The sequence below is a fragment of the Plectropomus leopardus genome, chromosome 3 (assembly GCF_008729295.1).
Source record: "Plectropomus leopardus isolate mb chromosome 3, YSFRI_Pleo_2.0, whole genome shotgun sequence".
Classification (NCBI taxonomy): domain Eukaryota; kingdom Metazoa; phylum Chordata; class Actinopteri; order Perciformes; family Serranidae; genus Plectropomus; species Plectropomus leopardus.
This window is the reverse complement of record NC_056465.1, coordinates 22,373,602-22,390,370: the sequence shown is the minus strand read 5'-3', so window position 1 is coordinate 22,390,370 and position 16,769 is coordinate 22,373,602. Positions and strand designations below refer to the sequence as shown.

The 16,769-nt window shown below is 39.8% G+C and overlaps 1 protein-coding gene across 1 annotated transcript in view; it reads left to right on the top strand.

The window, feature by feature from the left end:
• Positions 1–2,068: 2,068 nt before the first annotated feature.
• The window catches only part of LOC121966685 (unconventional myosin-IXb), a 66,995-nt gene continuing 52,294 nt past the window's right edge, over positions 2,069–16,769 (top strand). Inside the window, exon 1 of the mRNA XM_042516752.1 lies at positions 2,069–2,427. The gene's annotated coding sequence lies outside the window, so the exon portion shown is untranslated. The remainder of the gene's footprint in view (positions 2,428–16,769) is intronic.

Below are 16,769 nucleotides of genomic sequence, written 5' to 3'. Positions count from 1 at the left end.
AGCTGCTGCAGCAAAGACATAATCTTTTTAAATGGGACGCCCTGCCAGGTGAGCTACTGTGCGCCTCAGATCACCGTGATTTCCAAGGATATCACACTGTTTTCACTACAACACATCAGATCCCATTGCTCAAACCTACATACGGGAAAGACTTTCAACACACGTGCCACCCACTACTTTGTAATAGTAAAAGTAACATGACTCAATGTTTTTAAAGGATATGTGGCAAGAATCTCACTTACTTGCTGGAAAAGTGTTCTGTGGTCTGACGAGTCCACATTTCAAATTGTCTTTGGAAGTCATGGACGTCGTGTCCCCCGGGCCAAAGAGGAAAAGGACCATCCAGACTGGTATCAGTGCAAAGTTCAAAAGCCAGTATCTGTGATGGTATGGGGGTGTGTTAGTGTCTATGGCATGGGTAACTTGCACACCTGTGAGACTTTGAACGCATTCACTGTGAAAATGCACAGGGATGCAGGGTTGCAAAAGCCAGTGAGGAATAGTCTATGCGTAAATGAATAAAACTGAGTGTTTGTTGCTGATTTTAATATAACATAATAAAAATATATGATCAGTCATGGTTCTCCAATCTTACAAATCAGAAATCAGCATGATAGAGAAGCAACAACAACATCTGGAGAAGTTGTTTGGGGTTTGGACTGAATGCAGCAGACTGCGAGAAAATATCCATCAACAGCATATGTTGAGCAGCCAGCCAGACTGGAGTGGCCAGTCAAGCCAGGCCAGTCCTCCCTCTCTTCATCTCGCAAAAGCAGTAGATAAAGAGAGGGAGGAGAGCCAGCATCAGGACAAGGCTGACACAGAGCTGTTCCTCTACCAGGCCTTCTTCTGGTTAATGTGTTAAGAAAATTATTATATATATATTATTAATAATAATAATAATTTATAGTAATAATCTTTGTTTATTGCCTTTATTTTGATATTATTATTTTTAAACACGTTTCTGTCTCCAGTCTCTTGTTTACTTCTACCTTAATTTACCTTCTACCTTCGTTGTCTGGTTAGTTTAGTTATTTTGCCTCTGTGTTTTCTTGCCTCTGTTTTGCATTGTTTGTCAAAGCATTATTATTCTCATTATTATTCCATTTCCTTCTTTTTATTTTTTTTATTTTTATAACACATATTAATTAACATTTCTGTTATATGTGCCAGTGTTAGTCTTCTAGCTAAATTTTTAACTGTAGTTTTTTGGCAAGATGTTTTGAATTCTGTAAAATGATAAAAACGACAGCTGGACATAATAATAATAATAATAATAATAATAAATAATAATAATAATTCAGTTCAGTTCAGTTCAGTTCAATTCAATTCAATTCAATTCAATTCAATTCAATTCAATTCAATTCAGTTCAGTTCAGTTCAGTTCAGTTCAGTTCAGTTCAGTTCAGTTCATTCCATTCCATTCCATTCCATTCCATTCCATTCCATTCATTCATTCATTCAATTTTCAATTCAATTCAATTCAATTCAATTCAATTCAATTCAATTCAATTCAATTCAGTTCAGTTCAGTTCAGTTCCATTCCATTCCATTCCATTCATTCAATTCAATTCAATTCATTCCAATTGCATTCCATTCCATTCCATTCCATTCCATTCCATTCAATTCAATTCAATTCAATTCAGTTCAGTTCAGTTCAGTTCAGTTCAGTTCAATTCCATTCCATTCCATTCCATTCCATTCCATTCCATTCAATTCAATTCAATTCAATTCAATTCAATTCAATTCAATTCCAATGCATTCCATTCCATTCCATTCCATTCAATTCAATTCAATTCAATTCAATTCAATTCAATTCAATTCAATTAATTCAATTCAATTCATGGGGACACAAATGTTGCTGCTTCCCGGACAGGAAATAGCCTCACTGTCAGAGCGTGTGTCACTTGTAGTACCGCCGCTGTGATCCTGCAGAGGGCGCTGCTGTGTAAGAGGTGCCCCGGAGCAACAGGGTGCCTTCATTGTACGGAATCTGGCTTCTGCCTTTTTCCTCAACTTTTTTTTCACCGCCCAGACTGCTTCTGTTATTTAGGCAAAGAGAAAGGAAGTAGCGACAGGCTAGCTGGTTAGCCGGGTCTGAAACCACTCAGTCTGTCAGGAAAGAGAGTACTCATCAGCCTATTTTATCTCAGAGACTGCTCTTCTTTGTTTAATGTAAACGTACAAGACGAGGTTTTTTTTCTCGGTTCAGTTTCTTTCCAAAACGGTTTTCAAACCGTCAAACTGACTCTGAGCTTTGTCTGTCTGGGACTCCACCGCTGTTAGCCTCGGTGATACAAGCCAGTGTAGGTTTCATCAAAGGAGAGCCACAAACTGAAAAGCTATTTTTTCATTTATTTGTTGTCTGAATCGCGGGGAATGCAATCGAGGATTACGCCAGGACAATGAGAAAAACAGCCGCTAAAGGTAACGTATGTTCGACATTTATTGCCTGTGCACTTGGATTTGTACCAGCTTGTTCTTCTAAGCAGTGGTTTATATGGAAAAGTGATGTATTTGTGGAAATATTTTTGGTTTATTGTTAAAGTGTTTATGGTTACTGTTCATTTCGCTGACAGAGAGCTGCTGGAGGGAGTTATTGTGAAGTGGCTCAGTGAATATCTGCTCCTCTTAATCGTTGTAACCGCTCTGTATTGAAAGGAGTTTCTAATGTCCCATTTTAAGACAAAATGGCCAGCTAGCTAACTTTCACAACCGTCCCGGCTGACTTCAGTGATAGCTGTTGGTAACAGCTCGTCGCCTGTCTGGTCAGTGCTTACAGAGGCATAGTTGCATGTAGTTAGTGTGTGAATGAGCTGAGAATGTAGGCTGACTTGTTGCAGTGCAATGTGCCCAGGCCTGGTTCACAACGTGACTAACCTACATATCAGTGGCTTGTTGTTTCATTGGAATCAAAAAAGCTAAAAAAAAAAAGTTTCATACACTTTTTTGCAGACTGTTTGGTCCTTGACATAAACCCAGCTAGAACTGTCTAGAAGGGGCAACTACAATTTATCCAAATTACTAGTGTATTATCACTGTTATTATGTGCCCTCCATGGTGTGCACAATTTATGGCTACAGTGCAGAACAGCTATGATTGCCAGTGTTTTGTGAAGTATTATAAAACAGCAACGGATCTTTTTATTTTTATTTTTTTTTATCTATTTAAATTTGAGTCAGAGCGATTAATCGATTAGTTGTCAACTATTAATTTGGTGTTATGGTTTAGATCTTTATTTTGAACATGCCAAATAAAAAATCAGAGAACATAAATAAGAAAAACAACACCAGAAAGCCCATTGGACACATTCAGTAAACCACACATGCATTTCATATCCAAAAAGGAGTTGGGAGAAGTGAAAACCCTACCCACCCAACTAATTTTAAACATGACTTCCCAGTTTCTGCCCCAGTATTGACCATACACACCGTTAACAAGAATTAAGACAAAACAAGAACAGATCAGTCTGAATAAACACACACACACACACACACACACACACACACACACACAGACATACAAAACAAAGAAAATACATAAATACAGAAAACAAAGTCACACTATCAGAAGCAATCTTGTACCCTGTCTTACCTGACTTACACACTAGCATTAACACTGCCCACCACTGTTTTTTCCGTGATCTTGTGAAACTTGTGTCATGTAGAGCTCAACAGTACTGGTTACATGTGGTTGCAATATTTAACGCAGGTTATTTTGCACTATTGATTAATTTTGACATAGCAAATGTGTTCAGTGTCACATGTAAAATTATCAGACTGAAGTAATCATTTTGCAGCTGTTTCCTCCATACAGTAACATGTTGGCCAAATCTTAACTAACTCTTCCACCTAAGCTGCAGGACCAAGCTCTCTACAAGACTAACGTCTGGGTGGTGGAAAAAAGTTATCATACATGAGAACATTAAAATTACGCACATATGCACTTCACTTGGAAGTTCCTCCTCCTCCTCCTTGTTTCCCTTTTTCCATTTCTCTGATTTACTCTGATTTTCGTTCATGTTTCTCCAGTGGCCTAACGAGCAAGCAATTTCCCCATTGTAAAATAATGTATACACATCCTTCTGTGCTTAAGAAGCCTGAAGCCACATGTTGTGACTCAGGCCTCCAGGAATGGCCAGAAATAAGCAGACTAAAGAGTGGAAACTTGGAGCCTAAATATTCGCCTGTGCTGGAGGGTTATAGGATGTAGGACAACAAATGTACTGTGTGACCCTGCAAAACAAGTAGGTGGGGCATCAACCTGTAGCTGATGGAATTAACTGTCTTTACTTAATTTTATTTGCAGTTTAGTTTGCGTGTGGCTTTCTAAACAAGTGACTGCTGTAAAATCTGTTTTATATGTAAATTATTTTGTTTTAATTTATTATGTCTTCTGATAACACTCAATAAGAACACTGAAAAACATTTGCTTACCACAAATGGAGAAATAATGACACAGATAAACAAAACAGTGAGGGACCAATTTTCATCAGACGTTTTGCACACTACACTTCTTCATCATTGAACTACAAAGCCTCAGCGTGGAATATAAATGCAAGTGACATCTCATTAAAAAGACATCGCACTAAAAAAATGAACACTACCAGGCATCGTGAGTCTTTAAGATCCAACTCTGGAAGTGACATCAAACAGAATGTATTATATTTTATATTATATTTTAGAATTTATTATATTTGATTTATACAACATATTTGACCTTGCGTGTCCATTATTTATTTAAAAACTGTAATGTAGCTAATAGAGCCTGAAGTATTACCTCTATGAGCATTGTAGAATCATTCTGTTGGAACATTGTATGTAAAAATATCAGTTGTAATGGGTAGCGTGACACAGGAGGCGTGTGGAAGTGTGGTGGGTGTGTGTGCAGCATCTGTAAGCCCACTGATGATGTTGGGCCTGCCAACGACACTCTGCTTTTGATCAAGCATCAGCATATTCAATGCAGTCAGCGTCCCCATCTGTCATATTCAAAATCTAATTAACATCCCAATCCCTCAGAGAAAGCTTAAGAGTCAAATCTCCATTTATTAAAATGCTTCTTGTCCGATAATTTCAACTGAATTTACTAACAGGAATGTAAAAAGGATGAGATGTAACTGAATACAGATAATTTTTTTTATAATACCGTCCAAGTGTAAAGAATGGCATTTTATCTTAACTGGACCTGCAGTGTTAACTTTCACTTCAAAGACTTGTCTCAATATCCTCAAGATATTGTAAATACAAAACCCCACAAATGATGTTGCATTACAGCCAATTTTGTCCCATACCTCCCTAAAGTGCCTCTAAACACTTAGACGGCTCTCTGCCATCTTTGAAAGAAAAGGGCCATATGGCCCCCTGCTAATGGTTGGTACTGTGTAAGCCCCGCTGCAGAGCTGACAGTGGTTGAGGTTGAGAAGGGGGTGGGGGAAGGACGACCAATTACATCTCCAGCTCAGCCTTGAGTGGTAATTGGTCTACACATCCTGGCGGATGCAATTGTGTGAAACTGCGGATGAAAAGATAATTGCCTCAATCATAGCTGTGCCAGTGTCTCTCAGAGGAGAGATTCAAGGGTTTCCTCAGACTCGGCTTTCATATTCAGCTTTATTACATTTATTTTCAACCACTACATCTTACACTGTGTGATATTAGATATTAATTTCCTCACAGATAGCACTATAAGCTACATTATTGTAGCTAAGCCTGGAGTGTTGGAGTAGAGAGCTGTTGTTTTGGTCTGCAGAGGCAGTATGATTGTCTGTCTGTGTTTTTAATAAATGTACTTCTGCAGTTTTTTTGGATCCTCAGCCTGAACCACATTAGAGGAACTGTTGTTTCCTAATACATTGCTTTTCAAGCAAGCTGCTCTCTGCTGTGACACCATAACCACAGCCAGCAAGGTCGTTTTTAAAATGTAAAATGTTTTTTAAATGCTACAATAATGAAGTGGTGGGTGAAGACTGGTATTGACTTTGCATTGGCGTATTTATACATCGATGTGCTAGTCATGTGGTTAGCTATGTACATAGGAGCATTTTATTTTTAGCTGATGACATCAGAGACTGCGGGGGCTGTTTTCATGTTGTAGATAGTAAAAGCAACTTTGTAAAGGTTGCAGTTGGTCTCTCAACACCTCTGTTGAGTGTCTATCTTATCTTGTGTATTTTTCAGGGTCAGATGTGTCAGGTGTTTCTAGAATTACTTGGAAACTATTTTGTTTCTCACAGCTGTTGATGAATCATTACTAGTGTGGGGAATTAGACCCACAGCAGTGGCTGCAGAATTTAACAACCACTTTGGCATTTTAGTCTGATTCAGCTTACTTTTTGATGCATATGTGCTAAAACATGTAGATGTTCAAGGCTGGCTAATTATGTCAAATGATTATTAAAACACTAAATATAGGAGTAAAAATTAGGGGTCGACTGACATTGGTTTTTCAGGGCCAGTACCAATTTTTGTAGTTAATGGGACAGATAACCGATATTTGGAACTGTTGAGCATTTGCAATAAAAATGAAACTCTTTCTGTCAATATTTAAAATTTCTAATATAACAAACTTCACCACAAAATGTTGTTTAAATTCCTTCAGCAAATGTTTAATAAAAACTAAAACATTCAACATCATATACAGCAAGTTCCCAGCTACTTTTTTTCTCATAAAATCAAGTGAAAATTTAAATAAAAACGACTAAATAAAAATAGCTCCCTGAGGTTTTACAAACTAAAAAATCTCCCATGCTGACACGTTCTTTACACTATTTAATTGATTAATTTTATCTGAAATAAAGTACCAATACAGACAATCGGCAAACTGCCAAATATCAGTCCCAATAATTGGCCAGGCTGATAATCTGTTGACTCCGAGTAAAAATGCTTCATTATTGTCCGTAAGTGTTCAAAGAAAAGATGTAGATTTTGTCTAAGCCTGTTTGCGTGAGTTCAGTATTAGGCTACTGTGTTCCTCTTTTTATTTTTGGCTTCCGAATCTGACTAATTTAGATCCCTGACAGAACAAGGACAGAAGAAGAGGTTGAGCTACGGTGTGCTGTGGCAGCAGAGTGATTTCTAATGAGTCCCTCAGCAGCATGTGTTGTCTCTATACGCAGCTGGTGTACTGGGGAAAGATGATGTAGGCTACCTGTGGAATGACGCAGACACCTGCAGTCCCGTGGCCCTGCAGAACAGCCTCAGTAAATAGGATGCGTGTGTTGACCGAGTGTCTGTGTTTGTTACTGCAGAGGTATAGTAAACGGCTCATTGCCAAGGGCTTGGCAGCAAAGTCAAACATGTAGAGGCTTGTGTTTCTATCACATGTGTGCTCATCAGGAAGATGTCTGTATCACTGTGTTACTTACGCTGCCGCTCAATAGCATTGGCGTGGGCTGGGTTCAGTGTCTTTCTGCCATTTGTAAACCTTGGGGCTGGTACAGCAGAGCAGAATCTTTTATCACTCAGACGTTAAAAGTAGGAATGTCTCAGTCAGATCGCAATGATCGGTATCTGTCTCGATCATCATATTTTTTAATTGATAGTGATTTGTTAATTTGAACATGTGCACCGTCTGATTCTTTGTTTACGTCCTCCATCACACAGATATAGTAATCAGAGAGCATGATTATCGGCTGATACTTAGGTCTTTATTGTAATGCTGGCATTCCAAAAAGTAGAGACTGAACTGAAGCTGCTACAACACTTAAAGTAGAATTGTAATTTCTGCGATTCATTTTTTTGTTGTGACTGAGAATGGTAAAGTTCAGCTATAAAACCAATTTAAACACCAAGTGGAGTTGGATTGTATTACTCATTCATAGTGTTCTGTACTTTTATTACAATGCTACATTGAGTATTTGAGAGCAATTTCTGAAGAAACATCATAGTTTGTTTACTTTGTTATTTTGTTGAAAAAAACGATGCACTAAGTGAAATTGACAGAAATTTCTAAAGATATTTTAGTTTGTTTACTTGGTTATTTTATATAAAAAAACAAATGCTGCATGAAGCTGAATTGTGATCAGAGCCATTAATATATTTAGTTTGTTTACTTTTTTATTTTGTCAAAACATAGTAAAAACACCCTCTGAAACTTTTTGGATGCAGACATTCTCTCCTGTATTGAATTGAGAGATTCAATAGATTCAGAGGCATTTAACCTATAAGTGTACACTGATTTGATTTTAATTACTTAACAGTACTTAAAGTTTGCATTGTGCAGGTGTATTATCCAGGTAAATTCAAGTATCAGATTGGGACCTGGTATCGGCAGATACTCAGTATCAAATGACAAAAAAGAAAAAAAACATCCATCTCCATATCTTCTCATCACGGACAGCTGATTTGAATAGGCTGTGTTGGGTCAAAAACTGCATACTAGTGTATAACTATACAGTAAAGCAAGCTGGGTAGGTGTATGAGGACAGAGGGAGGGAGGAATGGAAAGAAGGAGGTCAGAAAGGAGAAACAGGACACCGGTACGTGTGCATAAGAGTGTGCTTTTGTGTACATACAGTGTGTATGCGCTTAGTCCAATAATGTGACAGGAATGCTCCAGGGTCCGCCTTTCTGTGGCGAAAGACGGGGAGAAAATAGCCTTGCGTTCTTCAGAAAGCTGCTAAACGAGGTTTGCAGTGTGGATTTGCAATGACCTGTATTTCGTTGAGACTGGACCAGATGGAGGGTGCAAGCGAAAGAAAGTCAGTGAGCGAGCAAGGCAGTCTGTGTGAGTAGACAAGGAAAAAGGTAAAAAGACGGAGAGTGGTGAGGTTTTAAAGTCATCAATTCCACAAACTCCTTGGTAACTTGGCTCTTTCAGTGTGGCAAGCTGAATTTATGGGTTTTATAAATAGACCCAGCTGTAATGATAGGGTATAAGTGAGGAAAAGGCAGACCGACTGTTTAGGGATGGCCTACTTACAGTGCATTTGTTTGTTGTGCCTTCACTGAGCCATCATTGCAGGGTCCAAACACATCAAGTCAAGATGATTGCGATCAAAGCTTGATTGTGATGATTATGATTAGACCAAATCTGCCTGTTTAGATTCTGATTATAGGCACAGTTCTTAGCCAAGCAAAGTTTCAACGAAAATATACAACTCAAGAATTTTCCACAGTGTAGTGAAAAGTGGTCTATCAACGTCATGGACATATTTTAACCGTTTTCAGGCAGCTTGAGCACAATGACTTCATTTTGGTGAAAATCTTAATGTGACATCTCTGTTGTTACTCTCTTTTGGGTAGTAACCCTCCAGTGTTTACTTGCTTTCATCACATTCAAATGTATGGTTTTACAGTGAGAGATACCAACAATAAGCCAGTTTTACCAGCTGTGCTACACGCAGCCGAAAAACTGATTTCTATAAGATTTCAGCTTTTTGACTCTTTTTTTTTTTTAAAAGATTTTTTGGGGGGCTTATATACCTTTAATGGATAGGAAAGCTTTTAGTGTGAAAGGGGGAGAGAGAGTGGGGACAACATGCAGCAAAGGGTCAAGGCTGGAATCAAACCCGCAGCCGCTACAGCGAGAGTACATCCCCTGTACATGGGGCACCTGCTCTAGCCACTGACCCGCCGGGTGACCCAGCTTTTTGACTTTTTTCATGTTAATGGGATAGTTATACTTTTTGACATGAGTTACAAACTCTCCGTTAGTGATTTTGATGCATGGGCTCTAGCTCTGGCAGAGACTCCTGTGGTTGGAGATCTCCCAGTTAGAGCTTGCAACTTGTCAGCCAAAAAAAAAGAGCAGCGGCCACACAGGGCCACCACACAAAAACATTTCAGCCACAAAAATAATTCAACTGTCCACACTCGATTATGACATTTTTTGCATCGTTCCACTGTTTGATTCTCCTTTAAAACCGATCTGGAGACCTCACATGTATCAATATCACTCAGTACATTTACTTGCACAGTTAAGTTGCATTATGGTTATATCTTGATTAGGCCATTTAATTGGACTACTATCCTTCTCCCAGTATACAAGCACAGGGTAAGAATCGATTTATTGACGGAGGTATGTCCGACTCCCATTGTGATGATCCATCAAGCTGTTGGAGCTTGCAGGGAGCCCTCACTCACGGCACTCCCTGAAAAAATACTATCAAATTTTGTTGGAAATGAAAAACCAATTTCACTGAGATGCAGACAGAAGAGTCTGTAATATGTATTTGAAGGATGTCAGCCGCACTGAACAGTAAAAGCATGTTAAAAAGATACAGTTAGAAGCTATAGCCCTAAATTGCTGATCACAGTGTAAGAGTGAGCCACTATATCACCTGGCAATCGAGACATAAGAAGATGAAGATAAAGGAAAACTTTGCAGTTTATTCCTCCAGCTGTGTGTAGCTGTGTGTCATTGCAGTTAGTGCAGATGACCAGTGTTTAGCTTCCCCCCCGTGCTGCTGCCATGGCAGAACACCAAGGCCAGTTCAGATCCGGCTGAGGCACGAAAGAGCAAACCGACTCCAACCACATAATCTGGGTGTGTTTGAAGGACTTTGAGAAATTCGCTTTAGTACGATTTCAGTCCAACTAACATGTTGACATGTATTTTTAAAGTCCAGTTTTGGTTGGACTAACATTATAAAATGACTTTTTCTAACATCGTGTAAATGTACTGACTACTGCTAAACAATACATGCAAGCTTTTTGCAGAAAATGTAACCTGTGCCTATATCTCAGATGTCTTGTTGTGTTGAAGCACTGCTGTCATTTGGTCCGTGGCTCCACAGCTGCAGTGGTCACCCTCAGGAAGTGGACTGTGTGTGTCTGTTTGTATGTGTGTGTGTGTGTGTGTGGATACAGATTGACTGACTAGTTGATGGCTGTGGTGAGTGCTATAACCTCCCCCTCCATCCTCTCTGCGGTCACTGATCCCGTCCCTTGGCTCTGGATTATGGGCAGAGAGAGGGCACACCCTGAGGCTCTATTTACTGTTACTCTGCACCAGAGTCCAGCTCTGAAGATGACGGTCACAGCTGGATCGTAGCTAACAAGGGCCAGGCAGATGCACTGTCTTGAGTGTATATCTATCGTTATTATTTACTTAAATGTAATCATAGTTCTTCCTACAGTTGAGGAAACTGTCAGAAACTAGCCATGAGAGCATTTTAATGACAGTTTAAGAACTCAATGAGACTTGATTGTGGTATTTTGTTAACTTCCTCTAACAAGCACATTTGAAACAGCCATCATCTACCTTGTCTCTCCTGCTTATCTTTCACAATAGCCAAGCCACAGATGTCATACACTTGCAATGTGTAACTCTGAATTTCTCAATTTCTTGGGTTGTTTTCGTGTACATAAAACAATCCCTCAGTTGTGTTCATTCTACAAAACATGAACTGCTTGTATGACAAGGATAAATATGCACATTGCATGATGATTGTGTAGACTAGAGCTGTCGCAAATACCATTTTTGGGCTTCGGAGCTTCAACGTTAATCAGCAGCTAATGACTGGAGCTTCTGTGCTCCAGAGCTACACTGTCAGGTGAGTGAGGGGCAGACCTTGCGCTCCACGGCTTCCCTGTCTGGTGGGGAGAGACCGTGCGTCAGGTGAGAGAGAGAGACACTGTGTGCCACGGATCTTCAGTCTTACATGAGAGAGAGCCCGGTGTGGGTCCAAATGTTTGACAGCTTTGTGACACTTTGTAGTTTTTAAAGTTAAAAAACTCTGGCAGTTATTAGTACAACAATACGTGTCCAGTGTTTTAAATTAGTCTGTTAAATTTTGTTGCATGGCTGAAATGGTAAGCTACCTTATTATGGAAGATATTGAAATTCACCTGCTCTGTGCTGCAGGACAGAGCTCCACATGGGGTGAGCTGCAGGGGGGCTCATGTGTTTGTGTTCTGGTACTAAAAAAATCCAAATGCCTAAAGTGAAAATGGAATACCTACCCAATTAACAAATAATATTTGGGTCCAGTCCTAGTATTTACCAGTGAAATTGAAGTTCAGGTATTTTTTGTGTTTAATGAATGAAACACTCCCTGCATTTACATCCTCTACAGCTTTTATGGAGATGTAAAAACAGTACAGAAAGTCTCTATAAAGGGAATGACACAGTCCTGAATCTAATACTTATTCCACCAAAAGTCATGGAAAGGAAGCAGACAACCAACGTCATTTCTTACTCGCTCCTTTTGAAATTTTGTGAGGAAAAAATGAATAATCTCAGTTAGGCAGGGCGGTTGAGGTGACAAACCATTCCCATTTTATATGCCAGGGCAAAGGCAAGCCAGTGTGTTACAGAGGACAGTGGTGGAGGTGGTACAGTGTTGGATTAGTGCCTACAAGGTCCACATGACGCACGATGCTTGTTGTTGTAATTAGTTGTAGGTGTGTATGAAAGTTAGTTTATGGTGTTTATTGGCTAAAATGGCCCTCAAACTTGAGTATAAATTATATTGACTACAGCATATAATGTTCCTGTGTTCATGATTGCAATCACAGCACAGAGTATGGTGTTTAATCCACTTTACTTGCATATTGCCTTGATTATAGCTTGATCAGATTATTTGTGTTCATGTAAACATTCATTAACCTAACATGGAAATGATTAGCTGTGGATTGCAATGTGATGAGGCTTGATATTCTTTTGAAAACAAAATGCAAACATATTTTATGTGAACTACTTTTTTATCACTCCCTTTTTGTTCAGTATAAGGATAGGACTATGTGCCCCAGCCTGCCAACTGCAGCTCAGTCTTACCACTGGATGCCTGAAGGGCTGTGGAGAGTGACAAGGGAAGTGAAAGAGAAAAAGCAAAGCTCAGACAAGGGAGGCACAGATGGGGGAAAGAGATGGAAAGAAAGAGACAAGCTGAGGGTAGAAGGAGAGGGAGATGGAGCGGGAACAGTAGACCTTGGCTGAGTACTCTATATTGGCTGGGCTCTACTCTGCTCTGTTTGTTTTTGCTCTATTTTTACTGTGCCGTCTGACTGTGGTCACTGATGAATGACTCCATATGTAAGTTACATTTCATCTGACAGAAATCATTCAGGAAGTTCGGCTAAGGTTGGAGTGTTAGGAGACATAATGTGATCTGTACAGAAGAAAAGAAAGGGACAATAGAAGCAAATGTTTTAGTGTTTTATCTTTACAGAATTCTGCCAGTCAAATCAGATTGGCTGTTCAATACGAAACTTCCATGATTCTGTATTTTTTCCATATAGTTTTAAAGTTTGAACTGGGCTCAGCGGCATGTTCAGTGTGACAGCGGCATTCAGTTACTTTAGTAAACAAGCTAACTGCAAAACAATGGATCGAAAGTGTACAATAACATTTTTTACCGACACTAGATATCAAACAAAAAACTTAGACTGTATCTTAATAAGTTGCTGTGAGCTGTAAATTCACCATTTCTAAGCAGAAAAGAGAAAATAATGTTGTCTCAGAGCCTAATGGTGCAGAGTGTCTCTTCCTGTGTGCTGCTGCTCACTCACATGCAAAATAAACAAAAAAAACAACGACACCTGCTCGAATTGAAGCAATTTTAGTCTACTGAGGGGTGTCCAACTGATAATTTGAATCTCCAATTTTAGGTGGCAGCCCTATGTTTTATTAATAACATATGACGCTGCACAGCATCAGTTTTGTTCTTTCCTACTGTTACTGTCCTGTCCTCTTCTCTAAAAACAACATAGATGGGTAGATTTAGAATAAGGTCGCCCAAGGCCTAGATGTCAGAACGACATTATCCTTTCTAAGATGCTTATCATCCACACATCGGTGTGTGAAGCTGCCAGGCCACCCAAACATCATCAGGACAAGCCACAGGGAAGATTGTTTCAATAGATTGTACTAGCCAACCACATATAATCTATTGTATGTTAGAATGTCGGAGATTATGCTTTTCCAGCTTTTCTTACTCCCTTTCATTTCACATCCGTCATCACAAGCTCTTTTTGCAGCCCTCCTGCTGCTTTTTGTCCCACTTTTAAGTTCAACCTGAGGCCACGGCATGTATAAAATGTAGGATGAGTAATCTTACAAACATTGAGGTGTTAAAAGAGTGGGATTTGGGTGCTGCTTTTGGCCACCCACACTTAAACATGGTGCAATAGAAGAGCGAGCAGCAGCTTTAGGTTGTGTTTGGTGGGTGAAATTTCTTCCCTCTACCTGTGCCTATGATTATAAATAGAAACAATTTGGCATTGCACCCTGCTGTCTGGACATTTTTTTCATCAAAGGAATAAAGACCAATGTGTGTGGCATGTGTAACTGGCGGCAGGGCAAAGGGATTTTAAATAAGTATGAATTTGGTGCAGTGCAGTGACTATTCTGGTGCTACAATGGAGTCATGTGTTTGGGAAATGTTTTTAGAGCAGGGTAGCCCACATGAGTGAGCGTGTACAATAATCCCCTCTGTCTGCCTCCTTCCCTTCACTTCCTTTTCTCTTCTTCCTGATTTCTGCCTGCAGCTGCCCCACATCTCCAGACTGCATACTGTATGTTGTTTGTGCATGTGGTTTGTCACACTGAATGGGAAGGAAGTGTTTCCGTAAGGGGAGACCATACTGAGCTGATCGGATCAAGTAAACACATTGTGTAAAAATCAGCATTTATTTTTAAAAGTGTTAATTCAGGTAGGGCCGCAAATAACTTTATAAACATTTTCATTAAAAATGAATCGCTCTCCCTGTGTCAGCATGTGTTTTGTCCGGGTTCTCTAGCTTCCTTTCACCTTCAAAAGACATGCGGGATAGGTGAATTTGTGACTTTAAATTGGCCGTGTGAATGTGCACATGCATGATTGTCTCTCTCTATGTGTCAGCCCTGTGATAGTTCGCCTCTCATCCAATGACAGCTGGGATAGGCTCCAGCCCTCACGGTGACCCTTTAGAGGTAACAAATAAATTAATTTGCAGCTAACATGCATTATTTCAGACGGCCTCTTATCTATTATGTGAATGTCACTTTTACTCTGAATGCCCCACCAAACCCTGCTCAAACTCAAATTCTTTATGTAAGAAAAGCAACAAATAGTATTCATATCAGACACCCAAAGTTGATTTGACTGACTTAATTCTGAGTTGGGTACAGCTCGGCTGGGTGATAAATTAATTTTATTGATTAATGCGAATTAGTGGTTTAGGCCAGTTTTCTAAAATGAAAATCTAGATTTTCTCTTTAACTTCCTCCACCGCTTTCTGTGGGCTTCTGTAGTTCATAGTGGGCTGTGCCCTCCCCCCACGCTTACCTTCTAGAGATACGCGTACACGATAACATGACAACAAACATAGACAATGAAGAGTACATTCTAAAAAAGTGGCGCAGTCTTGTCAGGCGCTTGGAGCTGGTTCAGTTTTGCGTCGCCAGATCTCATTCAAACCACAGTCCGCTGCAGAGTTTGTTTAAAGGCTGTTGCACTTAAAGGTAGCAGCAAGACCAATTTATTTCAACACCTCAAACAGAGGCATGCAGCTGAGCGGTAGAAATGTGTCTCACTCTGAGATACACAGAGACCTCGTCAGCCTACAAACACTCAGTAAAGAGCAGCTGGCATTAGTTGAATAATTTTGCCATCATGTCCCATATGACAGAATTGGTAATTTTCAATACTCTTGACTTGACTTGAAGCCTACGTTTTTTAGTTTGCCTTTGTTAATTTTTACTGCTAAAATTAAAGCAAAACTTATTTTGAGTAATTTGTCGTTTGTAGTTTGTTTTTAAGAAGGAAAAAAATCAATTAAAATCGTAAATCGAGATTGGTGTGAAAAAAATATTTTATTTTTAGGCTGTATTGCTTAGCCCAAAGTACAGCCCGACTGCTTTTTGCTGGCTATTACAGAAGTCGATTATATTGCCACAAACATTATAGATACCATTTAACTAACTGCTCTGCAAACATGCTGGAGTTTATTGGAGAAAAACGTTATCCTGCACTGGTATTTATGCTGTTTTGTCCAACCTCTGAATGTCTGCAATACTTAATTAAGAACATATCAGTTTACTGCATGTCATAATTTATCTGCCTTTGTCCACTGCTGGTCTAACTGGTCCATTATTAGTCCAACATGGCTGAGATGACGGGTCCGGAAAACTCTCCGGAATCCCTTGTCACCACCAACCAGCATGGAATCCCAAAACAGCCAATCAGACTCCGCAGGGACCTTCTGGGTTGCATTAAGTCAGACATGCTATGGCCTCCCTGGTCTGTTGTATTTCATGTGGACGCTGCTGCTTTGAATCTAGAGTTTCAACTCATCACACTGATTGAAAACATATATTTCTCTGCACCATCATGGTTGCTATGCATCATCCCATATTAACCTGTGGATGAAAGAACCTTGGGACTTGAGTCTATGCAAGGCAGACGTTCAAGGCTGGGATATTATTTGGGGAGAATTTGCATGTGTGTTTGCATGTGAGCTTCGCTGTGTGCCTTTACAAACAATACATAGCATTTATAATGTCCTGGATTTGATTTGTTTCAAATCTGTTTCAATGATCTTCCTACTCTGCTCAGTGGGCCATGCCCTCAGGTCTGATTGACTGGATGTTAGAAAAAAACACACAAGGAAATGGGTTTTTATTGTAGGAGAGTTCCTTTTACACTGCGCTTCTCCTCCGCTCTCCTCTGCTCAGTGTGGTTTGGCATCTGGACTGAGTTAAAGCAGCAGTGCCAAATGTTAGGCGGTGGGGAGCAGAAGGGGGTGACCAGTGGGGGGTGATTCTGTTAAAGACAGTGGTATGACAGGAGAGATGGAGGCAAGGGGGCACAGTTAAGGAAGCAGTTGAAAACACAGCGGTCCAGC